General features: G+C 34.0%; 1 long non-coding RNA gene across 1 annotated transcript in view; it reads left to right on the top strand.

Moving 5' to 3' along the window:
- Positions 1-4,767: 4,767 nt before the first annotated feature.
- The window catches only part of LOC111085179, a 76,853-nt gene continuing 68,930 nt past the window's right edge, over positions 4,768-12,690 (top strand). Inside the window, exon 1 of the long non-coding RNA XR_002610018.1 lies at positions 4,768-5,221. This is a non-coding gene — a long non-coding RNA (uncharacterized LOC111085179). The remainder of the gene's footprint in view (positions 5,222-12,690) is intronic.

Below are 12,690 nucleotides of genomic sequence, written 5' to 3'. Positions count from 1 at the left end.
CATGGAAACTAGATTAACAGTTTCATGTTATCACCCTCGTGCATTCGGTACAGCTGTATCAAGCATAATTATTTACGCTCTTTAATTTGGAGAATTTCAAAAAAATTAGCAAATTTGTGCTAAATGAATTATTCATAACCTCTGAAAAGTGGGTGACCCAACGGGCCACGGGTTGTCTAGTATATATATATAAAAGGACAGAGTAATACAACTCTAGTATATATATATAAAAGGACAGAGTAATACAACTCTAGTATATATATATAAAAGGACAGAGTAATACAACTCTAGTATATATATATAAAAGGACAGAGTAATACAACTTGAACGCTTTGTTAAGTTTCATCTTCATCTTATAATATTCAATTATAATATCTTCTGTCACCACAATACTCCACAAGTGTGAATGAACATCATAACATTAAAATAGTATTTCTCTGTTATTTAACAATTAAGTACTCAGTACATGGAATTCCAAGTAGAATAACGTTTCTTTATTAGAATCCGGTAGCGAAATATTTGTAATTATTTTTTTGCATACAGAAAACTTTCTGTTGATGTAGGATTACATACAGATTTTGGTTTGTCTCAACTTATTTTTATAGTTTTATATACATATTTTGGTTTGTCTCAACTTATTTTTATAGTTTTATATACAGAATTTTGGTTTGTCTCAACTTATTTTTATAGTTTTATATACAGATTTTGGTTTGTCTCAACTTATTTTATATAGTTTTATATACAGACTTGGGTTTGTCTCAACTTATTTTTATAGTTTTATATACAGATTTTGGTTTGTCTCAACTTATTTTTATAGTTTTATATACAGATTAAGGCTTTTCTCAACTTATTTTTATAGTTTTCATTTATATATTTAATTGTATTACACGTGTTTTACAAAGGCTATCTTATTATCTAGATCCTAGTTTCTATGACACCCACTGACACCGGGTAAAAATTATTTGATCATAAAGATGCTGAGGTGATGGGCTAGTCTTGGTGGTCATGTTCTCTTGAACATTGCCAGACCCAAACAAAAAGCTGAGTAGGTGACCAATTCAAGTCCAGACTGCAGGAAAAAGCAGTGCTTCACTTACGAGATCGGAGACAAATCAAGTGGGTGAACATTTCATTATATTCCAAAAGTCGACACAATTCGAGAAAACGTAAAATTCTGTTAGACATTGAACAAGATCAATAAAAAAAACATCACCTTAGTATTTTCAACTAAATGTCTTGTTAAAGAGAAAACTCTTAGTGTCATGGAATTAATGTGAATTAGCTGTTAGCAGTTAATTCATAATTACCAACATGAGTACCCAGTTTTTGTATTAGTCATTGCGTTTGATAATAAATATGGATTAGCTGTTAGCACTTAATTCTTGATTACCAACATGAGTACCCAATTTTTGTATTAGTCTTCACGTTTTGCTAATTAATGTGAATTAGCTGTTAGCACTTAATTCTTGATTACCAACATGAGTATCCAATTTTTGTATTAATCCTCACGTTTTGTTAATTAATGTGAATTAGCTGTTTCTTGATTACCAACATGAGTACCCAGTTTTTGTATTAGTCCTGACGTTTTGCAAATTGGGTATTTATTGACCCAATTTCTCATAATGATTCATTTAAGACAATCAAAATAGATATACATCATCTGTGTTAGGGGTTGTTTAAGTCTGTTTGATATTTTGTAATAGAAGGTTTAATATTTGAATATCTTAAGCGCTTTGAAAGTCATTTACGTGCTTTGTACTAAAAAAAGTTTGTATTCTAATAGCTTATGGTTTAAATTTTAAATGTTTCAATGCAGATTTTTTTGCAATTCTAGTTCCCATTTCGACTAATGGGTGAACAATTTTTCACATAAAACAATGCGATTATGCGCTACAGCTTGCACACGTTCATTCGTTACCTAAATGCACGAACTTGCTATTAACTTCTTAACATTTTAAATTTTAAGATTACTATACATTAAACTTCTTGATATCAAACTACGTTCTTTTATTTGCGCACTTAACTTGTTAATGGAGGGGACGTAGCTATTCCACGGGAGGGCACGTACCTCCTTCTAGTTATCCTACTGTTTATAAAATGGCTGGAAGCTTATTTTTTTTTATAAAAGCATGTATCCTATTCATATTTAAAGACCTATATATAACTACATAATTTTTCATGTCAGAGAACGAATACATCTACACATACAATATTCTTACAAGAGGAACATAGGGTACACATACGTATGATACAGCATTCTTACAAGAGGGACGTAGAGTAAATATACACACAGTATCCTTATAAAGGAACACAGCACACACATAGTATTCTTACAAGAGGGACATAGGGTACATATGTACACAGTATTCTTACAAGAAGGAAATAGAGTAAACACAAACACACACGGTATCCTTACAAGAGGAACACGGAGTACACATACATACAGTGTTCTTACAAGAGGAACATAGAGTGTATACATACACTGTATTCTTACAAAAGAAACGTAAAATACACACACACATAGATATAGTATTTTTGTAAGAGGAACACAGGATAAACAACGTGTACAGCGTTATATCAACATTAAAGCTTCATTAGGCATCAATACGACAAGACTCGGATGATTCTGGAAAACTAAGAATTAATTTTAACTTTTCTCATTGATGTTTCAAACGTAATCAATTTGTCCACCAATACACAATCACCGTAAAGAGTCTATATTGTTTTTGTAAAATATTTATTTGGAGTCTTTTATAAAGTTGAATTCATCGTTGTTTTTTGTTTTTTTTTAGACACAGAACTTATGATTCTCTTCACCGTCATTTGTGTTCCAGACAAGAGATTAACAAACTTATCAACCATCTGGAGACCGACTGTGTGTTTAGGATTCGCTTGATCACTAATTGTGTTCCAGACAAGAGATTAACAAACTTATCAACCATCTGGAGACCGACTGTGTGTTTAGGATTCGCTTGATCACTAATTGTGATCCAGACAGAATTTTAAAAAACTTACAAACCCTCTGGGAACTAACTGTGGTTTCCTTGAATTTACTGTGTTTAGTATCCTCATTCACTTGATGAAGTTCACTTTCTGTTTCTAGGTTATCAATCTATTCTCTTCTTTTATTTTCTCTTTGTGGATCTATTCCTACTGTGCTATCTTGATTTTCTTGTGAGTGATGGGGTTCTTCCGAAGAATCTGGTTGGATACTGAAAAAGTGTGTGATTGGGACTGTTGACTTAGCATTTTCGCGTAACATTTTCTTATTGGACTTGTCGCGTTTTTGAGCACCAGACTTGTATTTCCTCTTGCGTGAGCCATCCATCCTGAAAAATGAACATATGTGTATAGATCTCAGTTGTTGTTTTTTTTCAGTTTTCTTTTTTCTTTGTTTTGTTATTTCCAAAGTGATGGACCATCAATTTCGGGCCCACCGGGAAATTTTCCGGTATCTCGGTGGGCCAGTCCGCCTCTGGTTTTGTGCAAGAAAAGAACCCTCTGGTCAGTAGCTCCAATTTAAGAATGGCTATGTCTGAGCCTTAAGGGTTTCTGACTTGGCTCTTAGCCGCATGTCTCATAAAGTGCCAAGTGGAAAATACCAATACTCAACAGTATATTCAGCCATACCATTATCTGATCTCCTAATTTTCTAGCCACAGTTTAAACATAATGTATCATGTTCATTGTCGTTCTGCAAAAATATTAATTGATTAGTACAAAAGACTTTTTAAAACTATCACATATGTATTTACACGATTAAGTAAACACTGTTTGTTTGGATGTTAGTTAGAATATTCTTCACTGTGGATATATCAAAAATTTCTATTTTTGACGAAATCATAATTAAAATGTTTGTAATTTGTGTTCTGGAAGTACTACCAACTGAGGTGGTGAACGACTCTGTTTCAACCTGGACAAACCCGCCATTTGTTGTTATCATGAAACTTAATAACAAATAGGTCGTAACACTTTACAATAAAAAATCAACCTATTGTGACATTCATGTTTATGTATAAACTGAAAGAACTTTAGCTGCCAGATGACTTAAATCATCCTCAGGGAAAGCTACTGGCATAGATGACAAAACTATATTTTTAAGTGGAAGTCACGTAGATAATACATTAACAAAATATGACAGTTCTGCCACGATTCTTAACTACGCTGACAGTGATTTATCTTTCATATAAACCTTGAGAACTATCATCAGTTTACCTCTTTATTATTTTCATTTTTTCTGTTTCTTCTTTCTAACTATATATGGAATTCCACGCATTACGTTATTCTAGCTTTTGCTATAACGTCTTTCACTCGTGTAATTGCATCTATAGTTCACGTCACATACATACAAACATGTACCAAAAACTCTATGCTTAAATAGGTTAACTTGGTTCAATAACAAAATGTTTTTTTTTAGTAATACACTCAGGCGTATATATGAATACGTTTAACAAAACTAAATAAGTTTTTATAATTCACTAAAGTCCATAAAGCTATTAAATTTGAAAAGCTTTTATTCCTGTACACTCCTCCTTCAGTATATCGGTTCTTGCAATCAGCTCACTCAGGCATGAACGTGTTTTCTAAGAACCAATTGAAATGTTCTTCCAATGACAAACAGACTTAAAGAACCTGTATTCTAATCAGGACCAGTGGGTCCATTGAGCATACTAACACACAGAGCATCACAAAGCGTCTCTTACAGTTTGCTGTAGCTACTTTGTTACAAAGGCGCGAACAATAAAAATATTATCTATTCACAACTCTTTCCGCTTTTGTCCATTTTACATTGCGTGTTCAAAAGCTCGACAAAGCTTGTTTTATGTTTGCTCCATTCTTCTCGCTGTTGTAATTGCCCACTTCAGGCAGACCGGTCTTACATGGATGCACATTTAGTAGAGTGCGCGGCCGCTTCCAGTAGGCTGCACGTTCAAACTAAGAAATCTACCCATGGGCACGTAACGGATGAAAATCGTGTATACTGAAGGTAATGAGCTTTTGTCGCTAAGAGCGTCGCTAACACGCAGTCGCCTCATCGAATTGTCACTAAGCCGTCTATGATGCTGGGAAACAGACGCGTTTATACGAGATCGCGATCATGTTGCAAGTTCAGAAAGCCATAGATAAATATGTGTTAAAAGTGAAAAGTTAGACAGAACACTACAAGGAATTGGATTTCATTGAAACGATTTATTGAATATATCGAGCAAACATTTTCAAGGTAAGTTGTATGTTTTTGTTAATTTCTTTCCAAATGTTATGCGATACTGAATCCAACATACATAAACCGACTTCTAAAGAGCGATTAGTCAATTCGATTTGTTAATGTCAAAAACCCATATAAGAGCAAGAAAAATTATATTCGTTTACTGTGGTACTTGTTTGTCAGCATGTATATTTAAATATGTCAGCCTGTCATGGGCTGATGTTAGGGCACTCGACTCGCAATCTGCGAGCTCGAATCCCGTCACCGACGATGCTATCATTACATCCGTGTGGACATTATAATGTGACTGTAAGTTTCACTTTTCGCTGGTAAAGAGTAGCCCAAGAGTTGGCGGTGGGTGTTTCTGTTCCTCTAGTCTATGACCTCATAATTTGGGGCGGCTAGTGCAGGCAGCCCTCGAGTAACTTTGTGCGAAACAAACAAATCAAATATGCGTCGCGAGCTTAGAAATAATAATAATTGTACACGTTTAGTTTTCAAAGTGATTCGACCGTACGTTCAAGTTCAAAGCTATGTCCCATAAGCGATATACGAAAGACATGGATAACACAAACATCTATGTTTAAGTGTGTTACACAACAGGTTTTGTCGATCATAAATTTTCTGTAATTCCAAGCGATCCGTCAAGTTTTATTAATTGGCACAAATCTTTGCACTTAACAACTAGAACTATTTCCTTTTTTAAACTGTTCGATCTTGTTAACCTAGTTAGATTTAGCTATGTTACTCTGATAATCATTGAATAAAAAAAAAGATGTGTAAATGACTCATATATGTTCTCCCCAAAAATGCTGTTAATAAATGCTCTCTCTCGAGAACGCTGTTAATAAATTGGAATGAAGCTCAAATTTACACATGACCTCTATGATATTTCTAAGTCACTCCAGATATTGCAGTATTCCTAAATTTTGAATATACTATTAACAACGTATGTTAGAAAAATATTTAAATGTTACTCTCCAGTTTCACAGTTTGCATTATGTGGACAGTATTTGTTAGTAAAGTTAGATCTTCAAAGGGAACGTTAATCTATAAAACCACATTTCCAGAGAGAAATATCCATCTTCGTACATTTCTATAGGTTAACCTACAACAGTTCTTTAAAATCCCTGTACTGTATTCATTACTTTGTAAATGCATTATTTTGAGAGAAAAAAAAATTGTTTATCAAAGTGAAAACAATGCTTGTTTATTATTTTCCATTAAAGTTACCCGAATATAGACTAAGAACGTTTTCGGGTTTTGAAGGTTTGTACGGTTTTGGAAGTCGTAGTGCAAACACGCTCCACGCAATAAAACGAAGCGGATAAAAATCAGTAAAAATATTATTTTTACTTTATCAGTTGCATAACATTTGTAACATTTCCGTAATTATTTCCACTTGATGGAAGATTAACTATTAGTTCTCTCCAATCAAGGAATTTCATCTTTTTCCGAAGAATGCTGTATAGTTTCACAAACATGAAATACGTGTTATTTCCTGGAGAACGATTACCACCAGTAACTAATGATAGAGAAACCTTGTCTCGTGAAGCTGGAATAAGAAACTATTATGAAGGGAATTTCGGGATCATCCTTCGATATAACACTTGTGTTGATGAGAGACGTTTGATAAATCCCAGCATGAGACACCATACAAAATATGTAATGTACTTCAACTGACCTTTTACAAAGACGCATGAGAAAAGACAACAATACAAAGTATTGCTTTTCCTTTTCATAGTTATTTTTGTCTTTCTGTTCGTTGATGAATGCAAAGCGTGTTCATTCTTATGTGCACACGGAAACGGTGTATATGTTTGAAGCTCATTGTTATATGTTTGAGAAAGTTCCATCAAATGGGCAAAGCCCATGGATGTTTCTTTTGTATAAACTTGAGCCATAAATGCATATAAATTGTCTTGGTTTCACATCCCCGATCAATCCAAAATACGAAATCGCATTCGCAGCTCGACGGTAAGCTTTTAAGGGCTTATACGCTAAAAATCGGAATTCGATACGTGTGGTGGGCAAAGCTTAGATAGCCCATTATGTAGCTTTGTGACTAAACGCAAAAGAGTAGTAGATAAATTTAACCTGTGTTTTTTATTTTGTGGAAGATAACTATTTTTCACACAAAAACAAAAAATATCAGTTATATTAATATTATCAAATTTGTTAATAGGGGAATTACTTGTAAAAATAACGTATTTGATTGAAGGAGTTACAGCATTTAAATTCATTTTGTCAAGAGCGTTTTGTATTATTACAGCCTTTACACATGAAATGATATGTAACTGCCATTTATGTTAGCTAACATGATTAAACATCATGAACATATATTTTCCCTTAAAAATGTGAAAGATAAAAGCTCAACAAACGTTTTGAAAACGGAAACAATTTTTAAAATATAAATGAAACCTTTGGCACATGAAAAAGAACATCTTCTAAATAATAAAAAACTTAAAAATCTTAAAAAGCGTTATATAAATGTTTTCCAGTGGGCCAGCGGTAAGTTTAAGGATTCACGACACTAAAATGTAGGGTTCGATTCCCACTGGTGGACATAGGAGATAATCGGTACTTAAGAAATCAAAATACATTTACTTAAAATAACTAACTATAACAACCCCTAAGTGAAAAAGAAACCTTTAACAAATTTCAGTTCAAAGCAACTAAATTATAAAGGATAACATATCTTTAAAATCAAAGAACTTAAGTAATAAAACAAACTTTTTTTAACATCCCGAATTCTTTCCAACCTAGATTCAATGTGAAGTGGTTCGATTTTCTTGGTCAAGTAGCCTTGTAGCTTTGGTTATCACTCATTTGTCATGAAATTACGTGACTTTATCATGTGTAAAATACCGATACCTTGTTTTGGGGATTTCGCGAAAAGCTACTCGGGTTTTATCTGCTCTAACCGTCACTGATTTAGAAATGGTAGCCTAGAGGGAATGAAACTAATCAACACCATCCACTTCCAACTCTTGGGCTACTCTTTACTAGCGAATAGTGGGACTGACTGTCACATTAAAGCACTCCCACGGCTGTAAGGGCGAGCATGTTCAGTGACGGGTTTCAAACTCGCCACCTGCAGATGACGAACCGAGTGTCTTAACCACCAGGCCATACCAGGACCTACTGGAACTTAATAGTATAAATTCAGCTATAGACCAGAAATTAATAAAGCTCAGGTTATCTATACGTAACATATTTATGGTATCAAATATTTGCCACACATTTAGTGTGGACAAGAAAAAACATATTCAGCCATGGATAAGGAAGACAATAACATGTTAAATTAATATTAACAAATACAAAGAATTCTCGTGCACATATTAAATTAGGTAAATTGCATTCGTTGTAAGTATTTACTTATTCGAACACTTTGCTTGGTGTCAGATTTGAGTAAAATATTGAAGAATTATTTAAATAGAAGAATCATACTCCTTCTGCACTGTGCACAAACTCGTCATAAGTGTGCAATAACACCTGGTGTTAAAGCCTATATACGTAGAGAACAATTACACTGAATAATTACCAAAGATTTTCTCTTGTTGTGGAATTTATCCTTGTAGTTTAGTTTATCTAAGAAGAATACTTCTAAGCCTAATCTGTAGATATATTTTTGCCAAAAAGTTGAACATTTGTTTTTTAATACTATTCACTAATCTTCAGTGTCTGTTAGAGTTGTATTCATTGCTTTTCAGTAGTGGGGATCGTGATTTGGAGATCTATAAATGTGCAATTTGCCAAACATTCGATGAGTGTCCTGACAGATTAAAGGCAAAAATTGATCATTCTTGAGCAGTATTTGTTCGATATTTGGATCTTCCTGTTGTAATAGAAAGTTATAAGAAAAGTAAAACTTTTGAAACTGAATCGTATATTTAATTGGGTTTCAAAGATTTAGGAACAAAACTAAATAATGTCTGTACATAAACTAATTTAAGCTCTTTTATGATAATGATCAACACCAAACAATTTGTATATTTATATTATCTTAAGTAAAGGTGTTGATAAAGTTAATTGAAAATCATTCTCAAATTCCACGGTGAGTTTTGTACTGAAGTATTGCGTATTTTAATATTTCTAAACACAGCTGGCTTAATCATTATCGTAAGAACCACAAAAAGAACCATCAACATACCTCGTGTGATACAATGGCTTAAACTTATAAAAGCAATAAAATAACTAACGTTTATCATGGTAACACAAGAATAACTTGACCGTGATAGAAGCTTGACAGGAAACCTTATCAACCCCAATAATTTATTCATCGCTCTTATTAATTAAAATGAACCGAGGATACTCGTGCCAAATTTCAGCAGTTCTTTAAATGGATATTTAGGAACATTTCTAAGTACATTCAGAAAACTTTTGACCAACTGTGGACCTATAGACAACTTTTACTCTACTAATCATTGAAATTGGGTCATCTGCAGTAATAAAATAAAAAAAACAAACTTATTCAAGTTCTTTGATAAAGTTTTTTCTTCGTATTAAACTTTAATGGTTAAGCAAGATAAAGAAATCTGTTTTTCTCGGGCATAATGAGTTATTGAATTGTAGATAAATCGGCATTCCAGAGCATTTTATATGGTTTATATTCCCGAATTGTAGCTTTTATAGGTGTTTTTGTTTTTCCAATATATTTGAATCCGCATTCATAAGGGATGTTGTAAATGATGTTTCTGCTTTTCATTAGGTCATTAGGTAGTTTTGTGTGTACCATCTGCGATCATATTGTGTTGTGACTTCTGAATACTGTTATGACTTTATGCTCTATTCATATCGTCTTTATGTTTTTAGAGAGACCCTTTTACATGAGGGAATGTGGATATGTGTGTTTGAGTTTCTTCCTGATTCGTTTTTATCTTCTTTATTTTGTTCTTTATCAAGTACTTCAAGAATCCATTGTTAAGGAAGGTCGTAGTTATGTGTTTTTCTTCTTCCTTCTTAGCAACTTCTGTACTGCAATCTTATTCATTCTGGCTACCTAGGCATCGTATGACGCGCGTCTTTAGACTGTTTGACTAGCTTGAGCTATAGTCGTGATATTTACTAATATATATGCGGAATTTTTGTAGACTTCTGTGGTATATGAGTTATATGTCTTTGGTAACTATCGCCTCTATGAATGAGAGTTTGTTACTTTCTTCTATTTTCAATGTGAACTGTACAGCTGGATGTTGGTTATTCTGGTGGTTCATGGATTCTGGAATCTTATTACTGGTGTGTAGCTATGTTATGAATGTACAGATAATATATCTCAGACAAATCCTGGGTCCCAGAGCAGATGTTTTCAGAGCATTATTTTTGAAATGTTCCAAGTAGAGGTTCATGAAGACGGCCACTGTGTCTTGTGAGGTCATCCTGGTCACTTTATAATATCTAAAAAGTGGATTGAGTTCACGTGAAGATGTTTTACCCATTAATGATGATACCAAGCTCAGTGATGACATGATGAACCCTTACAGATAACTATGGAGATAACTATAACTAACGGAGAGGGTAACCTTTCTGATGAATTTTTAAGTAGGTACAGATGTGTAGAGTTGGCGCTGTGGTGTTAGGTAACTGACTTTTCTGTCCCACAAAGTTCTTTACCTTCATGTTACCGTACTAGAAAGATCCTATCATCCTATGGTCAGTAACAAATAACCAGTTTCTTCTTTTAGTCGTTCATCCCTCGTCCAAACTTTCATACATCTTCTTCAGTTTGTCTTTCTCTTGAGAACAGCTTGTGCATTTGCGGCTCATATATCTTTCCAAGTGTAAGATATTTGAAACTTATTATGTGCACAGTTTATAGTAAACGGTGTAACTCTTTAGTAATCACTTTTTGAGTGAATGGCGGGAGATTTTCGAACTACTAATATGTGAATTGAGGCAATAGTGGCAGTCTTGAATGTGGGAGGAAATGGTTTAGGTTGTCTAACTTTCTCATATAATTGTGCTGATATTCTCTTCCTGATGTTATCCACTATTTTTTAAATAGTCGACTTTGAAGTGTTGTGTCCGGAGTTTGCATGTCTTAGCTATTTTGCTACACGAATAGCTTTCCTGGAACAGGTCTGTGATGATTTCCTTCAGCTATAAGAATATTCCTAGCTGCAGTACACTGTCCAATGATCAGTAATTTGTTGTGAATACATATATATCTCCTATAAATCGTTCTAATAAAGAACGATTAATGTAGACACGTCCATAATTGTGTCATTTTATGGAAAATGAAAACCCAGCAAAGTAACTAAACATAACAGGGAGAATAAAAACCATTTTTGTAAACATGACAGACTTTCTCGTTTCTTAAAAGTCTTTCTTTTTAACTGTTACTGACATTAACCTGATACAATTTTGGCGTAAAAGAACAAACCCTTTTTTGAAATCGCTTGACTTTGAAAACCTTTAAATAAATTTGGTTTTATAAAGAAAACAAAATATTTCTGTTCACATACACAATAGTGTTCATTCCGACTACATCAGGTATTTATCAATAGAAAAAATCACGAAAGGTTAATTTAACCAAAGTAAACTTTCTTGGTTTTTATGACATGACATTTTCTAAGTGTACATTTTTAAAGATTTTATTGTTTGTTGTTTAGCACAAAGCTACACAATGGGCTATCTGTGCTCTGCCCACCACGGGTATCGAAACCCGGTTTCTAGCGTTGTAAGTCCGCAGACATACCGTTGTACCACTGGGGGAGGCTAATGATTTTATACACATTTCTATTAGCTATACTATTTTATACAGAAGAACATTTGAAAAAAAAAATAATGATGTTTCAGTTCATTAGGAAAATGTTTCGTAATTTTGTATTTATCAAAGTTAGGCTAAGCCGAAGACCCTACAAAAATGACTGCAAATATTGCTGCAAAAGAGAGGTTGAGCTAACCAGGTGCCATCAAGCTGAAGTCAAAGTGACTGAAGGAGTTGATGATGGTGAAATGGAACCAAATATAGATATCAAAGCAGAACAGGAGAAAGACCAAGATTTTAAGCCAATAATTGAAGCAAGTGTTTTGTGCCCAGCTTGGGAGAAGGTGTCTAGTCTAAGTCCTGTGACAAAGAACTATTGGGCACAGTGGGACCAATTGAGGCTTGAGGATGATATTTTTCTCCGGAGATGGGAAAGTGACGACCTGGCAAACGGTTATACAGAGAAAGTTACGTGTTGCGTCAATCCCATGATAATGTAACAGGAGAACATCTCGGAGTTAAGAAAACATTGAGTCACCTACGACACAGATTTTACTGGATAGGTATGAGACAATATGTGGAAGAATGGTGCTTATCATGCAGTACATGTTGTGCTAAAAGGGGACCCAAGCATAAGGGACATGCTCCAATGAAGTTATATCAAGTTGGTGCACCAATGGAAATAGTAACCGTCGACATTGCTGGTCCTCTGCCCCAAACTCGTGCTGGAAACAAGTACATTTGTGTGGTGATGGATTATTTCACCAAGTGGCCT

This window comes from Limulus polyphemus, unplaced genomic scaffold (genome assembly GCF_000517525.1).
Source record: "Limulus polyphemus unplaced genomic scaffold, Limulus_polyphemus-2.1.2 Scaffold264, whole genome shotgun sequence".
In the NCBI taxonomy this organism is placed as follows: domain Eukaryota; kingdom Metazoa; phylum Arthropoda; class Merostomata; order Xiphosura; family Limulidae; genus Limulus; species Limulus polyphemus.
Note: the sequence above shows the minus strand (reverse complement) of the source record. Positions and strands in the feature narration are given on the sequence as shown.